This window comes from Patagioenas fasciata, unplaced genomic scaffold, assembly GCF_037038585.1.
Source record: "Patagioenas fasciata isolate bPatFas1 unplaced genomic scaffold, bPatFas1.hap1 Unplaced_2, whole genome shotgun sequence".
NCBI lineage: Eukaryota > Metazoa > Chordata > Aves > Columbiformes > Columbidae > Patagioenas > Patagioenas fasciata.
Genome location: NW_027288621.1, coordinates 136006 through 156279, shown reverse-complemented (window position 1 = coordinate 156279; position 20274 = coordinate 136006).

Here is a 20274-nt window from a genome sequence, read left to right as displayed (position 1 = left end):
CTGACAGCTGCCTCTATGCAGACGTCTCCACAGAGCCACTTCTGAATGCCCCGCAGCCCAGGACTGAATGGATACACTAACAAGTGCACCGGTGTGAGCAACCACATATGCAGAAGGACGTCTTTCATCTCACAGAAGCGCGAACGTCTTGGCGTTCAAGCACATGGCAGAAACAAGGTGTGAACAGATGAGCTGCTGCTATTTTCTCCGTTCGGCATGCTTCGTTGTAGCTCTCTTGCCGGTCGCCGGCTTAGCGGCTTGCTTTGCGCGACTAGCTCTGGGGAGAGAAGGAGATAGCGCCGGAAACCTCGCCTTTTGCCTTCTTCGGCGCTGGAACCTGGTTGCTGCGCCTTCTCTTTGTCCATGTGCACACACACGATTCCTCAGCGAAAACCATGCAGAAACCTTTCCACGAGCACCCAGGGATGTGCACCCAGCACCACGTGCACGCACACGCAGCTAGAGAAAAGCACCTACCTTTTCACACACTGATGCCTAAGCAAACGCGTGGCCACACACACGCACACATCCGCAAGCGCGCCTACTCCCATCTATTGAGGGAAAGACGGACGAGCTCTTTGGTTGCTCTTCACAGGCTTGTCCCTGATCTATAGCTGAGGGCAAACACTTGTGTGCTTGTGGGAGAGCCTGTGTCTTTCCTGGAAGCGTTTGGGAGTTTTGCTCAGACGCGTGTTTCCTCAAGTTCAAGAATCAAGATCTAGGATACCTGCAGACAGGTGCCTGTTTGTGTGGAGACAGTCTGTTTGAAACTGTGTTCCTCAGCGCCCGCTCTTTCTCCCCGTCGCTCCACACGCCTGGGAGTCCCTTTCTTTCTCTCCACAAGCACGTGTGTTGACTTCGTCGCACATGTGCATCTGCACAAGCGTTGAGCTCAGCAGAGCGTGTCTCTTGACACTTGATGTGCGTTGGCTGTGTCTGCCTGCTCCAGTGAAGAGAGAAACGGGAAATCATCTTGGTAGAGGCAACAAAGCAAAAGCGAGGCAGGATTGACATCTGCTCAACAGAGACGGATTCCCTGCGCTGACACAGTTCACAGTTACACGAGAAGCAATCTGAGCGGTCCGTCGACCGGAGACGTGTTTCCCAAGAGGTCGTTTAGCGAGTGAACAGCAGTGTGCGCGACTTTCAGGAGTGTGCCTGGAAAGTGCCAGAATCACCAGGAGCATCTGTGCAAAAGCTGCTGCCTCTGTGACCGCATTGAGGCACGTTCGCGTGTCTGCGAGTATATAGACGGCTCTTTCGCGTTCACTCCGAGGGAAACGGTCCGCTATTGCTTCTGTGCGCACAGACGCGATTCCCTTGTCTCTTGCGAACACAGGGAACTCTGTGCATCCAAATCTACAGGCTAAGGACGCGTCTGCATATGTTTTGGTGAACAATCGAGTGTGCGTGTTCTGACAGCTGCCTCTATGCAGACGTCTCCACAGAGCCACTTCTGAATGCCCCGCAGCCCAGGACTGAATGGATACACTAACAAGTGCACCGGTGTGAGCAACCACATATGCAGAAGGACGTCTTTCATCTCACAGAAGCGCGAACGTCTTGGCGTTCAAGCACATGGCAGAAACAAGGTGTGAACAGATGAGCTGCTGCTATTTTCTCCGTTCGGCATGCTTCGTTGTAGCTCTCTTGCCGGTCGCCGGCTTAGCGGCTTGCTTTGCGCGACTAGCTCTGGGGAGAGAAGGAGATAGCGCCGGAAACCTCGCCTTTTGCCTTCTTCGGCGCTGGAACCTGGTTGCTGCGCCTTCTCTTTGTCCATGTGCACACACACGATTCCTCAGCGAAAACCATGCAGAAACCTTTCCACGAGCACCCAGGGATGTGCACCCAGCACCACGTGCACGCACACGCAGCTAGAGAAAAGCACCTACCTTTTCACACACTGATGCCTAAGCAAACGCGTGGCCACACACACGCACACATCCGCAAGCGCGCCTACTCCCATCTATTGAGGGAAAGACGGACGAGCTCTTTGGTTGCTCTTCACAGGCTTGTCCCTGATCTATAGCTGAGGGCAAACACTTGTGTGCTTGTGGGAGAGCCTGTGTCTTTCCTGGAAGCGTTTGGGAGTTTTGCTCAGACGCGTGTTTCCTCAAGTTCAAGAATCAAGATCTAGGATACCTGCAGACAGGTGCCTGTTTGTGTGGAGACAGTCTGTTTGAAACTGTGTTCCTCAGCGCCCGCTCTTTCTCCCCGTCGCTCCACACGCCTGGGAGTCCCTTTCTTTCTCTCCACAAGCACGTGTGTTGACTTCGTCGCACATGTGCATCTGCACAAGCGTTGAGCTCAGCAGAGCGTGTCTCTTGACACTTGATGTGCGTTGGCTGTGTCTGCCTGCTCCACTGAAGAGAGAAACGGGAAATCATCTTGGTAGAGGCAACAAAGCAAAAGCGAGGCAGGATTGACATCTGCTCAACAGAGACGGATTCCCTGCGCTGACACAGTTCACAGTTACACGAGAAGCAATCTGAGCGGTCCGTCGACCGGAGACGTGTTTCCCAAGAGGTCGTTTAGCGAGTGAACAGCAGTGTGCGCGACTTTCAGGAGTGTGTCTGGAAAGTGCCAGAATCACCAGGAGCATCTGTGCAAAAGCTGCTGCCTCTGTGACCGCATTGAGGCACGTTCGCGTGTCTGCGAGTATATAGACGGCTCTTTCGCGTTCACTCCGAGGGAAACGGTCCGCTATTGCTTCTGTGCGCACAGACGCGATTCCCTTGTCTCTTGCGAACACAGGGAACTCTGTGCATCCAAATCTACAGGCTAAGGACGCGTCTGCATATGTTTTGGTGAACAATCGAGTGTGCGTGTTCTGACAGCTGCCTCTATGCAGACGTCTCCACAGAGCCACTTCTGAATGCCCCGCAGCCCAGGACTGAATGGATACACTAACAAGTGCACCGGTGTGAGCAACCACATATGCAGAAGGACGTCTTTCATCTCACAGAAGCGCGAACGTCTTGGCGTTCAAGCACATGGCAGAAACAAGGTGTGAACAGATGAGCTGCTGCTATTTTCTCCGTTCGGCATGCTTCGTTGTAGCTCTCTTGCCGGTCGCCGGCTTAGCGGCTTGCTTTGCGCGACTAGCTCTGGGGAGAGAAGGAGATAGCGCCGGAAACCTCGCCTTTTGCCTTCTTCGGCGCTGGAACCTGGTTGCTGCGCCTTCTCTTTGTCCATGTGCACACACACGATTCCTCAGCGAAAACCATGCAGAAACCTTTCCACGAGCACCCAGGGATGTGCACCCAGCACCACGTGCACGCACACGCAGCTAGAGAAAAGCACCTACCTTTTCACACACTGATGCCTAAGCAAACGCGTGGCCACACACACGCACACATCCGCAAGCGCGCCTACTCCCATCTATTGAGGGAAAGACGGACGAGCTCTTTGGTTGCTCTTCACAGGCTTGTCCCTGATCTATAGCTGAGGGCAAACACTTGTGTGCTTGTGGGAGAGCCTGTGTCTTTCCTGGAAGCGTTTGGGAGTTTTGCTCAGACGCGTGTTTCCTCAAGTTCAAGAATCAAGATCTAGGATACCTGCAGACAGGTGCCTGTTTGTGTGGAGACAGTCTGTTTGAAACTGTGTTCCTCAGCGCCCGCTCTTTCTCCCCGTCGCTCCACACGCCTGGGAGTCCCTTTCTTTCTCTCCACAAGCACGTGTGTTGACTTCGTCGCACATGTGCATCTGCACAAGCGTTGAGCTCAGCAGAGCGTGTCTCTTGACACTTGATGTGCGTTGGCTGTGTCTGCCTGCTCCAGTGAAGAGAGAAACGGGAAATCATCTTGGTAGAGGCAACAAAGCAAAAGCGAGGCAGGATTGACATCTGCTCAACAGAGACGGATTCCCTGCGCTGACACAGTTCACAGTTACACGAGAAGCAATCTGAGCGGTCCGTCGACCGGAGACGTGTTTCCCAAGAGGTCGTTTAGCGAGTGAACAGCAGTGTGCGCGACTTTCAGGAGTGTGCCTGGAAAGTGCCAGAATCACCAGGAGCATCTGTGCAAAAGCTGCTGCCTCTGTGACCGCATTGAGGCACGTTCGCGTGTCTGCGAGTATATAGACGGCTCTTTCGCGTTCACTCCGAGGGAAACGGTCCGCTATTGCTTCTGTGCGCACAGACGCGATTCCCTTGTCTCTTGCGAACACAGGGAACTCTGTGCATCCAAATCTACAGGCTAAGGACGCGTCTGCGTATGTTTTGGTGAACAATCGAGTGTGCGTGTTCTGACAGCTGCCTCTATGCAGACGTCTCCACAGAGCCACTTCTGAATGCCCCGCAGCCCAGGACTGAATGGATACACTAACAAGTGCACCGGTGTGAGCAACCACATATGCAGAAGGACGTCTTTCATCTCACAGAAGCGCGAACGTCTTGGCGTTCAAGCACATGGCAGAAACAAGGTGTGAACAGATGAGCTGCTGCTATTTTCTCCGTTCGGCATGCTTCGTTGTAGCTCTCTTGCCGGTCGCCGGCTTAGCGGCTTGCTTTGCGCGACTAGCTCTGGGGAGAGAAGGAGATAGCGCCGGAAACCTCGCCTTTTGCCTTCTTCGGCGCTGGAACCTGGTTGCTGCGCCTTCTCTTTGTCCATGTGCACACACACGATTCCTCAGCGAAAACCATGCAGAAACCTTTCCACGAGCACCCAGGGATGTGCACCCAGCACCACGTGCACGCACACGCAGCTAGAGAAAAGCACCTACCTTTTCACACACTGATGCCTAAGCAAACGCGTGGCCACACACACGCACACATCCGCAAGCGCGCCTACTCCCATCTATTGAGGGAAAGACGGACGAGCTCTTTGGTTGCTCTTCACAGGCTTGTCCCTGATCTATAGCTGAGGGCAAACACTTGTGTGCTTGTGGGAGAGCCTGTGTCTTTCCTGGAAGCGTTTGGGAGTTTTGCTCAGACGCGTGTTTCCTCAAGTTCAAGAATCAAGATCTAGGATACCTGCAGACAGGTGCCTGTTTGTGTGGAGACAGTCTGTTTGAAACTGTGTTCCTCAGCGCCCGCTCTTTCTCCCCGTCGCTCCACACGCCTGGGAGTCCCTTTCTTTCTCTCCACAAGCACGTGTGTTGACTTCGTCGCACATGTGCATCTGCACAAGCGTTGAGCTCAGCAGAGCGTGTCTCTTGACACTTGATGTGCGTTGGCTGTGTCTGCCTGCTCCAGTGAAGAGAGAAACGGGAAATCATCTTGGTAGAGGCAACAAAGCAAAAGCGAGGCAGGATTGACATCTGCTCAACAGAGACGGATTCCCTGCGCTGACACAGTTCACAGTTACACGAGAAGCAATCTGAGCGGTCCGTCGACCGGAGACGTGTTTCCCAAGAGGTCGTTTAGCGAGTGAACAGCAGTGTGCGCGACTTTCAGGAGTGTGCCTGGAAAGTGCCAGAATCACCAGGAGCATCTGTGCAAAAGCTGCTGCCTCTGTGACCGCATTGAGGCACGTTCGCGTGTCTGCGAGTATATAGACGGCTCTTTCGCGTTCACTCCGAGGGAAACGGTCCGCTATTGCTTCTGTGCGCACAGACGCGATTCCCTTGTCTCTTGCGAACACAGGGAACTCTGTGCATCCAAATCTACAGGCTAAGGACGCGTCTGCATATGTTTTGGTGAACAATCGAGTGTGCGTGTTCTGACAGCTGCCTCTATGCAGACGTCTCCACAGAGCCACTTCTGAATGCCCCGCAGCCCAGGACTGAATGGATACACTAACAAGTGCACCGGTGTGAGCAACCACATATGCAGAAGGACGTCTTTCATCTCACAGAAGCGCGAACGTCTTGGCGTTCAAGCACATGGCAGAAACAAGGTGTGAACAGATGAGCTGCTGCTATTTTCTCCGTTCGGCATGCTTCGTTGTAGCTCTCTTGCCGGTCGCCGGCTTAGCGGCTTGCTTTGCGCGACTAGCTCTGGGGAGAGAAGGAGATAGCGCCGGAAACCTCGCCTTTTGCCTTCTTCGGCGCTGGAACCTGGTTGCTGCGCCTTCTCTTTGTCCATGTGCACACACACGATTCCTCAGCGAAAACCATGCAGAAACCTTTCCACGAGCACCCAGGGATGTGCACCCAGCACCACGTGCACGCACACGCAGCTAGAGAAAAGCACCTACCTTTTCACACACTGAAGCCTAAGCAAACGCGTGGCCACACACACGCACACATCCGCAAGCGCGCCTACTCCCATCTATTGAGGGAAAGACGGACGAGCAACGTCCTGACAGGCTTGAGGGGAAAAACGTCCGTTGACGGTTGGCGTACTGCACGCCCGCCTACGGGGCTGCAGGGGAATCCACATTTGGAAGGTACCTGAAGATGTGTGCCTGTTCTTGGAGCTCCGCTAGTAGGGTAGCAAAGACACTCGTAGGCAGTACTGAATGCTGCTCCGTGCTACTTCTCCTCCGCTGGCAAATGCTTCAGTGTCGCCCGAGGAAAGACGTTTAACAATCGATCTCCAAGAGGAACGAAACACATGATGCCATAAGGCGAAAGAATAGCAGGGCATCTCTTCACAGGCTTGTCCCTGATCTATAGCTGAGGGCAAACACTTGTGTGCTTGTGGGAGAGCCTGTGTCTTTCCTGGAAGCGTTTGGGAGTTTTGCTCAGACGCGTGTTTCCTCAAGTTCAAGAATCAAGATCTAGGATACCTGCAGACAGGTGCCTGTTTGTGTGGAGACAGTCTGTTTGAAACTGTGTTCCTCAGCGCCCGCTCTTTCTCCCCGTCGCTCCACACGCCTGGGAGTCCCTTTCTTTCTCTCCACAAGCACGTGTGTTGACTTCGTCGCACATGTGCATCTGCACAAGCGTTGAGCTCAGCAGAGCGTGTCTCTTGACACTTGATGTGCGTTGGCTGTGTCTGCCTGCTCCAGTGAAGAGAGAAACGGGAAATCATCTTGGTAGAGGCAACAAAGCAAAAGCGAGGCAGGATTGACATCTGCTCAACAGAGACGGATTCCCTGCGCTGACACAGTTCACAGTTACACGAGAAGCAATCTGAGCGGTCCGTCGACCGGAGACGTGTTTCCCAAGAGGTCGTTTAGCGAGTGAACAGCAGTGTGCGCGACTTTCAGGAGTGTGCCTGGAAAGTGCCAGAATCACCAGGAGCATCTGTGCAAAAGCTGCTGCCTCTGTGACCGCATTGAGGCACGTTCGCGTGTCTGCGAGTATATAGACGGCTCTTTCGCGTTCACTCCGAGGGAAACGGTCCGCTATTGCTTCTGTGCGCACAGACGCGATTCCCTTGTCTCTTGCGAACACAGGGAACTCTGTGCATCCAAATCTACAGGCTAAGGACGCGTCTGCATATGTTTTGGTGAACAATCGAGTGTGCGTGTTCTGACAGCTGCCTCTATGCAGACGTCTCCACAGAGCCACTTCTGAATGCCCCGCAGCCCAGGACTGAATGGATACACTAACAAGTGCACCGGTGTGAGCAACCACATATGCAGAAGGACGTCTTTCATCTCACAGAAGCGCGAACGTCTTGGCGTTCAAGCACATGGCAGAAACAAGGTGTGAACAGATGAGCTGCTGCTATTTTCTCCGTTCGGCATGCTTCGTTGTAGCTCTCTTGCCGGTCGCCGGCTTAGCGGCTTGCTTTGCGCGACTAGCTCTGGGGAGAGAAGGAGATAGCGCCGGAAACCTCGCCTTTTGCCTTCTTCGGCGCTGGAACCTGGTTGCTGCGCCTTCTCTTTGTCCATGTGCACACACACGATTCCTCAGCGAAAACCATGCAGAAACCTTTCCACGAGCACCCAGGGATGTGCACCCAGCACCACGTGCACGCACACGCAGCTAGAGAAAAGCACCTACCTTTTCACACACTGAAGCCTAAGCAAACGCGTGGCCACACACACGCACACATCCGCAAGCGCGCCTACTCCCATCTATTGAGGGAAAGACGGACGAGCAACGTCCTGACAGGCTTGAGGGGAAAAACGTCCGTTGACGGTTGGCGTACTGCACGCCCGCCTACGGGGCTGCAGGGGAATCCACATTTGGAAGGTACCTGAAGATGTGTGCCTGTTCTTGGAGCTCCGCTAGTAGGGTAGCAAAGACACTCGTAGGCAGTACTGAATGCTGCTCCGTGCTACTTCTCCTCCGCTGGCAAATGCTTCAGTGTCGCCCGAGGAAAGACGTTTAACAATCGATCTCCAAGAGGAACGAAACACATGATGCCATAAGGCGAAAGAATAGCAGGGCATCTCTTCACAGGCTTGTCCCTGATCTATAGCTGAGGGCAAACACTTGTGTGCTTGTGGGAGAGCCTGTGTCTTTCCTGGAAGCGTTTGGGAGTTTTGCTCAGACGCGTGTTTCCTCAAGTTCAAGAATCAAGATCTAGGATACCTGCAGACAGGTGCCTGTTTGTGTGGAGACAGTCTGTTTGAAACTGTGTTCCTCAGCGCCCGCTCTTTCTCCCCGTCGCTCCACACGCCTGGGAGTCCCTTTCTTTCTCTCCACAAGCACGTGTGTTGACTTCGTCGCACATGTGCATCTGCACAAGCGTTGAGCTCAGCAGAGCGTGTCTCTTGACACTTGATGTGCGTTGGCTGTGTCTGCCTGCTCCAGTGAAGAGAGAAACGGGAAATCATCTTGGTAGAGGCAACAAAGCAAAAGCGAGGCAGGATTGACATCTGCTCAACAGAGACGGATTCCCTGCGCTGACACAGTTCACAGTTACACGAGAAGCAATCTGAGCGGTCCGTCGACCGGAGACGTGTTTCCCAAGAGGTCGTTTAGCGAGTGAACAGCAGTGTGCGCGACTTTCAGGAGTGTGCCTGGAAAGTGCCAGAATCACCAGGAGCATCTGTGCAAAAGCTGCTGCCTCTGTGACCGCATTGAGGCACGTTCGCGTGTCTGCGAGTATATAGACGGCTCTTTCGCGTTCACTCCGAGGGAAACGGTCCGCTATTGCTTCTGTGCGCACAGACGCGATTCCCTTGTCTCTTGCGAACACAGGGAACTCTGTGCATCCAAATCTACAGGCTAAGGACGCGTCTGCATATGTTTTGGTGAACAATCGAGTGTGCGTGTTCTGACAGCTGCCTCTATGCAGACGTCTCCACAGAGCCACTTCTGAATGCCCCGCAGCCCAGGACTGAATGGATACACTAACAAGTGCACCGGTGTGAGCAACCACATATGCAGAAGGACGTCTTTCATCTCACAGAAGCGCGAACGTCTTGGCGTTCAAGCACATGGCAGAAACAAGGTGTGAACAGATGAGCTGCTGCTATTTTCTCCGTTCGGCATGCTTCGTTGTAGCTCTCTTGCCGGTCGCCGGCTTAGCGGCTTGCTTTGCGCGACTAGCTCTGGGGAGAGAAGGAGATAGCGCCGGAAACCTCGCCTTTTGCCTTCTTCGGCGCTGGAACCTGGTTGCTGCGCCTTCTCTTTGTCCATGTGCACACACACGATTCCTCAGCGAAAACCATGCAGAAACCTTTCCACGAGCACCCAGGGATGTGCACCCAGCACCACGTGCACGCACACGCAGCTAGAGAAAAGCACCTACCTTTTCACACACTGATGCCTAAGCAAACGCGTGGCCACACACACGCACACATCCGCAAGCGCGCCTACTCCCATCTATTGAGGGAAAGACGGACGAGCTCTTTGGTTGCTCTTCACAGGCTTGTCCCTGATCTATAGCTGAGGGCAAACACTTGTGTGCTTGTGGGAGAGCCTGTGTCTTTCCTGGAAGCGTTTGGGAGTTTTGCTCAGACGCGTGTTTCCTCAAGTTCAAGAATCAAGATCTAGGATACCTGCAGACAGGTGCCTGTTTGTGTGGAGACAGTCTGTTTGAAACTGTGTTCCTCAGCGCCCGCTCTTTCTCCCCGTCGCTCCACACGCCTGGGAGTCCCTTTCTTTCTCTCCACAAGCACGTGTGTTGACTTCGTCGCACATGTGCATCTGCACAAGCGTTGAGCTCAGCAGAGCGTGTCTCTTGACACTTGATGTGCGTTGGCTGTGTCTGCCTGCTCCAGTGAAGAGAGAAACGGGAAATCATCTTGGTAGAGGCAACAAAGCAAAAGCGAGGCAGGATTGACATCTGCTCAACAGAGACGGATTCCCTGCGCTGACACAGTTCACAGTTACACGAGAAGCAATCTGAGCGGTCCGTCGACCGGAGACGTGTTTCCCAAGAGGTCGTTTAGCGAGTGAACAGCAGTGTGCGCGACTTTCAGGAGTGTGCCTGGAAAGTGCCAGAATCACCAGGAGCATCTGTGCAAAAGCTGCTGCCTCTGTGACCGCATTGAGGCACGTTCGCGTGTCTGCGAGTATATAGACGGCTCTTTCGCGTTCACTCCGAGGGAAACGGTCCGCTATTGCTTCTGTGCGCACAGACGCGATTCCCTTGTCTCTTGCGAACACAGGGAACTCTGTGCATCCAAATCTACAGGCTAAGGACGCGTCTGCATATGTTTTGGTGAACAATCGAGTGTGCGTGTTCTGACAGCTGCCTCTATGCAGACGTCTCCACAGAGCCACTTCTGAATGCCCCGCAGCCCAGGACTGAATGGATACACTAACAAGTGCACCGGTGTGAGCAACCACATATGCAGAAGGACGTCTTTCATCTCACAGAAGCGCGAACGTCTTGGCGTTCAAGCACATGGCAGAAACAAGGTGTGAACAGATGAGCTGCTGCTATTTTCTCCGTTCGGCATGCTTCGTTGTAGCTCTCTTGCCGGTCGCCGGCTTAGCGGCTTGCTTTGCGCGACTAGCTCTGGGGAGAGAAGGAGATAGCGCCGGAAACCTCGCCTTTTGCCTTCTTCGGCGCTGGAACCTGGTTGCTGCGCCTTCTCTTTGTCCATGTGCACACACACGATTCCTCAGCGAAAACCATGCAGAAACCTTTCCACGAGCACCCAGGGATGTGCACCCAGCACCACGTGCACGCACACGCAGCTAGAGAAAAGCACCTACCTTTTCACACACTGATGCCTAAGCAAACGCGTGGCCACACACACGCACACATCCGCAAGCGCGCCTACTCCCATCTATTGAGGGAAAGACGGACGAGCTCTTTGGTTGCTCTTCACAGGCTTGTCCCTGATCTATAGCTGAGGGCAAACACTTGTGTGCTTGTGGGAGAGCCTGTGTCTTTCCTGGAAGCGTTTGGGAGTTTTGCTCAGACGCGTGTTTCCTCAAGTTCAAGAATCAAGATCTAGGATACCTGCAGACAGGTGCCTGTTTGTGTGGAGACAGTCTGTTTGAAACTGTGTTCCTCAGCGCCCGCTCTTTCTCCCCGTCGCTCCACACGCCTGGGAGTCCCTTTCTTTCTCTCCACAAGCACGTGTGTTGACTTCGTCGCACATGTGCATCTGCACAAGCGTTGAGCTCAGCAGAGCGTGTCTCTTGACACTTGATGTGCGTTGGCTGTGTCTGCCTGCTCCAGTGAAGAGAGAAACGGGAAATCATCTTGGTAGAGGCAACAAAGCAAAAGCGAGGCAGGATTGACATCTGCTCAACAGAGACGGATTCCCTGCGCTGACACAGTTCACAGTTACACGAGAAGCAATCTGAGCGGTCCGTCGACCGGAGACGTGTTTCCCAAGAGGTCGTTTAGCGAGTGAACAGCAGTGTGCGCGACTTTCAGGAGTGTGCCTGGAAAGTGCCAGAATCACCAGGAGCATCTGTGCAAAAGCTGCTGCCTCTGTGACCGCATTGAGGCACGTTCGCGTGTCTGCGAGTATATAGACGGCTCTTTCGCGTTCACTCCGAGGGAAACGGTCCGCTATTGCTTCTGTGCGCACAGACGCGATTCCCTTGTCTCTTGCGAACACAGGGAACTCTGTGCATCCAAATCTACAGGCTAAGGACGCGTCTGCATATGTTTTGGTGAACAATCGAGTGTGCGTGTTCTGACAGCTGCCTCTATGCAGACGTCTCCACAGAGCCACTTCTGAATGCCCCGCAGCCCAGGACTGAATGGATACACTAACAAGTGCACCGGTGTGAGCAACCACATATGCAGAAGGACGTCTTTCATCTCACAGAAGCGCGAACGTCTTGGCGTTCAAGCACATGGCAGAAACAAGGTGTGAACACATGAGCTGCTGCTATTTTCTCCGTTCGGCATGCTTCGTTGTAGCTCTCTTGCCGGTCGCCGGCTTAGCGGCTTGCTTTGCGCGACTAGCTCTGGGGAGAGAAGGAGATAGCGCCGGAAACCTCGCCTTTTGCCTTCTTCGGCGCTGGAACCTGGTTGCTGCGCCTTCTCTTTGTCCATGTGCACACACACGATTCCTCAGCGAAAACCATGCAGAAACCTTTCCACGAGCACCCAGGGATGTGCACCCAGCACCACGTGCACGCACACGCAGCTAGAGAAAAGCACCTACCTTTTCACACACTGATGCCTAAGCAAACGCGTGGCCACACACACGCACACATCCGCAAGCGCGCCTACTCCCATCTATTGAGAGAAAGACGGACGAGCTCTTTGGTTGCTCTTCACAGGCTTGTCCCTGATCTATAGCTGAGGGCAAACACTTGTGTGCTTGTGGGAGAGCCTGTGTCTTTCCTGGAAGCGTTTGGGAGTTTTGCTCAGACGCGTGTTTCCTCAAGTTCAAGAATCAAGATCTAGGATACCTGCAGACAGGTGCCTGTTTGTGTGGAGACAGTCTGTTTGAAACTGTGTTCCTCAGCGCCCGCTCTTTCTCCCCGTCGCTCCACACGCCTGGGAGTCCCTTTCTTTCTCTCCACAAGCACGTGTGTTGACTTCGTCGCACATGTGCATCTGCACAAGCGTTGAGCTCAGCAGAGCGTGTCTCTTGACACTTGATGTGCGTTGGCTGTGTCTGCCTGCTCCAGTGAAGAGAGAAACGGGAAATCATCTTGGTAGAGGCAACAAAGCAAAAGCGAGGCAGGATTGACATCTGCTCAACAGAGACGGATTCCCTGCGCTGACACAGTTCACAGTTACACGAGAAGCAATCTGAGCGGTCCGTCGACCGGAGACGTGTTTCCCAAGAGGTCGTTTAGCGAGTGAACAGCAGTGTGCGCGACTTTCAGGAGTGTGCCTGGAAAGTGCCAGAATCACCAGGAGCATCTGTGCAAAAGCTGCTGCCTCTGTGACCGCATTGAGGCACGTTCGCGTGTCTGCGAGTATATAGACGGCTCTTTCGCGTTCACTCCGAGGGAAACGGTCCGCTATTGCTTCTGTGCGCACAGACGCGATTCCCTTGTCTCTTGCGAACACAGGGAACTCTGTGCATCCAAATCTACAGGCTAAGGACGCGTCTGCATATGTTTTGGTGAACAATCGAGTGTGCGTGTTCTGACAGCTGCCTCTATGCAGACGTCTCCACAGAGCCACTTCTGAATGCCCCGCAGCCCAGGACTGAATGGATACACTAACAAGTGCACCGGTGTGAGCAACCACATATGCAGAAGGACGTCTTTCATCTCACAGAAGCGCGAACGTCTTGGCGTTCAAGCACATGGCAGAAACAAGGTGTGAACAGATGAGCTGCTGCTATTTTCTCCGTTCGGCATGCTTCGTTGTAGCTCTCTTGCCGGTCGCCGGCTTAGCGGCTTGCTTTGCGCGACTAGCTCTGGGGAGAGAAGGAGATAGCGCCGGAAACCTCGCCTTTTGCCTTCTTCGGCGCTGGAACCTGGTTGCTGCGCCTTCTCTTTGTCCATGTGCACACACACGATTCCTCAGCGAAAACCATGCAGAAACCTTTCCACGAGCACCCAGGGATGTGCACCCAGCACCACGTGCACGCACACGCAGCTAGAGAAAAGCACCTACCTTTTCACACACTGAAGCCTAAGCAAACGCGTGGCCACACACACGCACACATCCGCAAGCGCGCCTACTCCCATCTATTGAGGGAAAGACGGACGAGCAACGTCCTGACAGGCTTGAGGGGAAAAACGTCCGTTGACGGTTGGCGTACTGCACGCCCGCCTACGGGGCTGCAGGGGAATCCACATTTGGAAGGTACCTGAAGATGTGTGCCTGTTCTTGGAGCTCCGCTAGTAGGGTAGCAAAGACACTCGTAGGCAGTACTGAATGCTGCTCCGTGCTACTTCTCCTCCGCTGGCAAATGCTTCAGTGTCGCCCGAGGAAAGACGTTTAACAATCGATCTCCAAGAGGAACGAAACACATGATGCCGTAAGGCGAAAGAATAGCAGGGCATCTCTTCACAGGCTTGTCCCTGATCTATAGCTGAGGGCAAACACTTGTGTGCTTGTGGGAGAGCCTGTGTCTTTCCTGGAAGCGTTTGGGAGTTTTGCTCAGACGCGTGTTTCCTCAAGTTCAAGAATCAAGATCTAGGATACCTGCAGACAGGTGCCTGTTTGTGTGGAGACAGTCTGTTTGAAACTGTGTTCCTCAGCGCCCGCTCTTTCTCCCCGTCGCTCCACACGCCTGGGAGTCCCTTTCTTTCTCTCCACAAGCACGTGTGTTGACTTCGTCGCACATGTGCATCTGCACAAGCGTTGAGCTCAGCAGAGCGTGTCTCTTGACACTTGATGTGCGTTGGCTGTGTCTGCCTGCTCCAGTGAAGAGAGAAACGGGAAATCATCTTGGTAGAGGCAACAAAGCAAAAGCGAGGCAGGATTGACATCTGCTCAACAGAGACGGATTCCCTGCGCTGACACAGTTCACAGTTACACGAGAAGCAATCTGAGCGGTCCGTCGACCGGAGACGTGTTTCCCAAGAGGTCGTTTAGCGAGTGAACAGCAGTGTGCGCGACTTTCAGGAGTGTGCCTGGAAAGTGCCAGAATCACCAGGAGCATCTGTGCAAAAGCTGCTGCCTCTGTGACCGCATTGAGGCACGTTCGCGTGTCTGCGAGTATATAGACGGCTCTTTCGCGTTCACTCCGAGGGAAACGGTCCGCTATTGCTTCTGTGCGCACAGACGCGATTCCCTTGTCTCTTGCGAACACAGGGAACTCTGTGCATCCAAATCTACAGGCTAAGGACGCGTCTGCATATGTTTTGGTGAACAATCGAGTGTGCGTGTTCTGACAGCTGCCTCTATGCAGACGTCTCCACAGAGCCACTTCTGAATGCCCCGCAGCCCAGGACTGAATGGATACACTAACAAGTGCACCGGTGTGAGCAACCACATATGCAGAAGGACGTCTTTCATCTCACAGAAGCGCGAACGTCTTGGCGTTCAAGCACATGGCAGAAACAAGGTGTGAACAGATGAGCTGCTGCTATTTTCTCCGTTCGGCATGCTTCGTTGTAGCTCTCTTGCCGGTCGCCGGCTTAGCGGCTTGCTTTGCGCGACTAGCTCTGGGGAGAGAAGGAGATAGCGCCGGAAACCTCGCCTTTTGCCTTCTTCGGCGCTGGAACCTGGTTGCTGCGCCTTCTCTTTGTCCATGTGCACACACACGATTCCTCAGCGAAAACCATGCAGAAACCTTTCCACGAGCACCCAGGGATGTGCACCCAGCACCACGTGCACGCACACGCAGCTAGAGAAAAGCACCTACCTTTTCACACACTGAAGCCTAAGCAAACGCGTGGCCACACACACGCACACATCCGCAAGCGCGCCTACTCCCATCTATTGAGGGAAAGACGGACGAGCTCTTTGGTTGCTCTTCACAGGCTTGTCCCTGATCTATAGCTGAGGGCAAACACTTGTGTGCTTGTGGGAGAGCCTGTGTCTTTCCTGGAAGCGTTTGGGAGTTTTGCTCAGACGCGTGTTTCCTCAAGTTCAAGAATCAAGATCTAGGATACCTGCAGACAGGTGCCTGTTTGTGTGGAGACAGTCTGTTTGAAACTGTGTTCCTCAGCGCCCGCTCTTTCTCCCCGTCGCTCCACACGCCTGGGAGTCCCTTTCTTTCTCTCCACAAGCACGTGTGTTGACTTCGTCGCACATGTGCATCTGCACAAGCGTTGAGCTCAGCAGAGCGTGTCTCTTGACACTTGATGTGCGTTGGCTGTGTCTGCCTGCTCCAGTGAAGAGAGAAACGGGAAATCATCTTGGTAGAGGCAACAAAGCAAAAGCGAGGCAGGATTGACATCTGCTCAACAGAGACGGATTCCCTGCGCTGACACAGTTCACAGTTACACGAGAAGCAATCTGAGCGGTCCGTCGACCGGAGACGTGTTTCCCAAGAGGTCGTTTAGCGAGTGAACAGCAGTGTGCGCGACTTTCAGGAGTGTGCCTGGAAAGTGCCAGAATCACCAGGAGCATCTGTGCAAAAGCTGCTGCCTCTGTGACCGCATTGAGGCACGTTCGCGTGTCTGCGAGTATATAGACGGCTCTTTCGCGTTCACTCCGAGGGAAACGGTCCGCTATTGCTTCTGTGCGCACAGACGCGATTCCCTTGTCTCTTGCGAACACAGGGAACTCTGTGCATCCAAATCTACAGGCTAAGGACGCGTCTGCATATGTTTTGGTGAACAATCGAGTGTGCGTGTTCTGACAGCTGCCTCTATGCAGACGTCTCCACAGAGCCACTTCTGAATGCCCCGCAGCCCAGGACTGAATGGATACACTAACAAGTGCACCGGTGTGAGCAACCACATATGCAGAAGGACGTCTTTCATCTCACAGAAGCGCGAACGTCTTGGCGTTCAAGCACATGGCAGAAACAAGGTGTGAACAGATGAGCTGCTGCTATTTTCTCCGTTCGGCATGCTTCGTTGTAGCTCTCTTGCCGGTCGCCGGCTTAGCGGCTTGCTTTGCGCGACTAGCTCTGGGGAGAGAAGGAGATAGCGCCGGAAACCTCGCCTTTTGCCTTCTTCGGCGCTGGAACCTGGTTGCTGCGCCTTCTCTTTGTCCATGTGCACACACACGATTCCTCAGCGAAAACCATGCAGAAACCTTTCCACGAGCACCCAGGGATGTGCACCCAGCACCACGTGCACGCACACGCAGCTAGAGAAAAGCACCTACCTTTTCACACACTGAAGCCTAAGCAAACGCGTGGCCACACACACGCACACATCCGCAAGCGCGCCTACTCCCATCTATTGAGGGAAAGACGGACGAGCTCTTTGGTTGCTCTTCACAGGCTTGTCCCTGATCTATAGCTGAGGGCAAACACTTGTGTGCTTGTGAGAGAGCCTGTGTCTTTCCTGGAAGCGTTTGGGAGTTTTGCTCAGACGCGTGTTTCCTCAAGTTCAAGAATCAAGATCTAGGATACCTGCAGACAGGTGCCTGTTTGTGTGGAGACAGTCTGTTTGAAACTGTGTTCCTCAGCGCCCGCTCTTTCTCCCCGTCGCTCCACACGCCTGGGAGTCCCTTTCTTTCTCTCCACAAGCACGTGTGTTGACTTCGTCGCACATGTGCATCTGCACAAGCGTTGAGCTCAGCAGAGCGTGTCTCTTGACACTTGATGTGCGTTGGCTGTGTCTGCCTGCTCCAGTGAAGAGAGAAACGGGAAATCATCTTGGTAGAGGCAACAAAGCAAAAGCGAGGCAGGATTGACATCTGCTCAACAGAGACGGATTCCCTGCGCTGACACAGTTCACAGTTACACGAGAAGCAATCTGAGCGGTCCGTCGACCGGAGACGTGTTTCCCAAGAGGTCGTTTAGCGAGTGAACAGCAGTGTGCGCGACTTTCAGGAGTGTGCCTGGAAAGTGCCAGAATCACCAGGAGCATCTGTGCAAAAGCTGCTGCCTCTGTGACCGCATTGAGGCACGTTCGCGTGTCTGCGAGTATATAGACGGCTCTTTCGCGTTCACTCCGAGGGAAACGGTCCGCTATTGCTTCTGTGCGCACAGACGCGATTCCCTTGTCTCTTGCGAACACAGGGAACTCTGTGCATCCAAATCTACAGGCTAAGGACGCGTCTGCATATGTTTTGGTGAACAATCGAGTGTGCGTGTTCTGACAGCTGCCTCTATGCAGACGTCTCCACAGAGCCACTTCTGAATGCCCCGCAGCCCAGGACTGAATGGATACACTAACAAGTGCACCGGTGTGAGCAACCACATATGCAGAAGGACGTCTTTCATCTCACAGAAGCGCGAACGTCTTGGCGTTCAAGCACATGGCAGAAACAAGGTGTGAACAGATGAGCTGCTGCTATTTTCTCCGTTCGGCATGCTTCGTTGTAGCTCTCTTGCCGGTCGCCGGCTTAGCGGCTTGCTTTGCGCGACTAGCTCTGGGGAGAGAAGGAGATAGCGCCGGAAACCTCGCCTTTTGCCTTCTTCGGCGCTGGAACCTGGTTGCTGCGCCTTCTCTTTGTCCATGTGCACACACACGATTCCTCAGCGAAAACCATGCAGAAACCTTTCCACGAGCACCCAGGGATGTGCACCCAGCACCACGTGCACGCACACGCAGCTAGAGAAAAGCACCTACCTTTTCACACACTGATGCCTAAGCAAACGCGTGGCCACACACACGCACACATCCGCAAGCGCGCCTACTCCCATCTATTGAGGGAAAGACGGACGAGCTCTTTGGTTGCTCTTCACAGGCTTGTCCCTGATCTATAGCTGAGGGCAAACACTTGTGTGCTTGTGGGAGAGCCTGTGTCTTTCCTGGAAGCGTTTGGGAGTTTTGCTCAGACGCGTGTTTCCTCAAGTTCAAGAATCAAGATCTAGGATACCTGCAGACAGGTGCCTGTTTGTGTGGAGACAGTCTGTTTGAAACTGTGTTCCTCAGCGCCCGCTCTTTCTCCCCGTCGCTCCACACGCCTGGGAGTCCCTTTCTTTCTCTCCACAAGCACGTGTGTTGACTTCGTCGCACATGTGCATCTGCACAAGCGTTGAGCTCAGCAGAGCGTGTCTCTTGACACTTGATGTGCGTTGGCTGTGTCTGCCTGCTCCAGTGAAGAGAGAAACGGGAAATCATCTTGGTAGAGGCAACAAAGCAAAAGCGAGGCAGGATTGACATCTGCTCAACAGAGACGGATTCCCTGCGCTGACACAGTTCACAGTTACACGAGAAGCAATCTGAGCGGTCCGTCGACCGGAGACGTGTTTCCCAAGAGGTCGTTTAGCGAGTGAACAGCAGTGTGCGCGACTTTCAGGAGTGTGCCTGGAAAGTGCCAGAATCACCAGGAGCATCTGTGCAAAAGCTGCTGCCTCTGTGACCGCATTGAGGCACGTTCGCGTGTCTGCGAGTATATAGACGGCTCTTTCGCGTTCACTCCGAGGGAAACGGTCCGCTATTGCTTCTGTGCGCACAGACGCGATTCCCTTGTCTCTTGCGAACACAGGGAACTCTGTGCATCCAAATCTACAGGCTAAGGACGCGTCTGCATATGTTTTGGTGAACAATCGAGTGTGCGTGTTCTGACAGCTGCCTCTATGCAGACGTCTCCACAGAGCCACTTCTGAATGCCCCGCAGCCCAGGACTGAATGGATACACTAACAAGTGCACCGGTGTGAGCAACCACATATGCAGAAGGACGTCTTTCATCTCACAGAAGCGCGAACGTCTTGGCGTTCAAGCACATGGCAGAAACAAGGTGTGAACAGATGAGCTGCTGCTATTTTCTCCGTTCGGCATGCTTCGTTGTAGCTCTCTTGCCGGTCGCCGGCTTAGCGGCTTGCTTTGCGCGACTAGCTCTGGGGAGAGAAGGAGATAGCGCCGGAAACCTCGCCTTTTGCCTTCTTCGGCGCTGGAACCTGGTTGCTGCGCCTTCTCTTTGTCCATGTGCACACACACGATTCCTCAGCGAAAACCATGCAGAAACCTTTCCACGAGCACCCAGGGATGTGCACCCAGCACCACGTGCACGCACACGCAGCTAGAGAAAAGCACCTACCTTTTCACACACTGATGCCTAAGCAAACGCGTGGCCACACACACGCACACATCCGCAAGCGCGCCTACTCCCATCTATTGAGGGAAAGACGGACGAGCAACGTCCTGACAGGCTTGAGGGGAAAAACGTCCGTTGACGGTTGGCGTACTGCACGCCCGCCTACGGGGCTGCAGGGGAATCCACATTTGGAAGGTACCTGAAGATGTGTGCCTGTTCTTGGAGCTCCGCTAGTAGGGTAGCAAAGAGACTCGTAGGCAGTACTGAATGCTGCTCCGTGCTACTTCTCCTCCGCTGGCAAATGCTTCAGTGTCGCCCGAGGAAAGACGTTTAACAATCGATCTCCAAGAGGAACGAAACACATGATGCCGTAAGGCGAAAGAATAGCAGGGCATCTCTTCACAGGCTTGTCCCTGATCTATAGCTGAGGGCAAACACTTGTGTGCTTGTGGGAGAGCCTGTGTCTTTCCTGGAAGCGTTTGGGAGTTTTGCTCAGACGCGTGTTTCCTCAAGTTCAAGAATCAAGATCTAGGATACCTGCAGACAGGTGCCT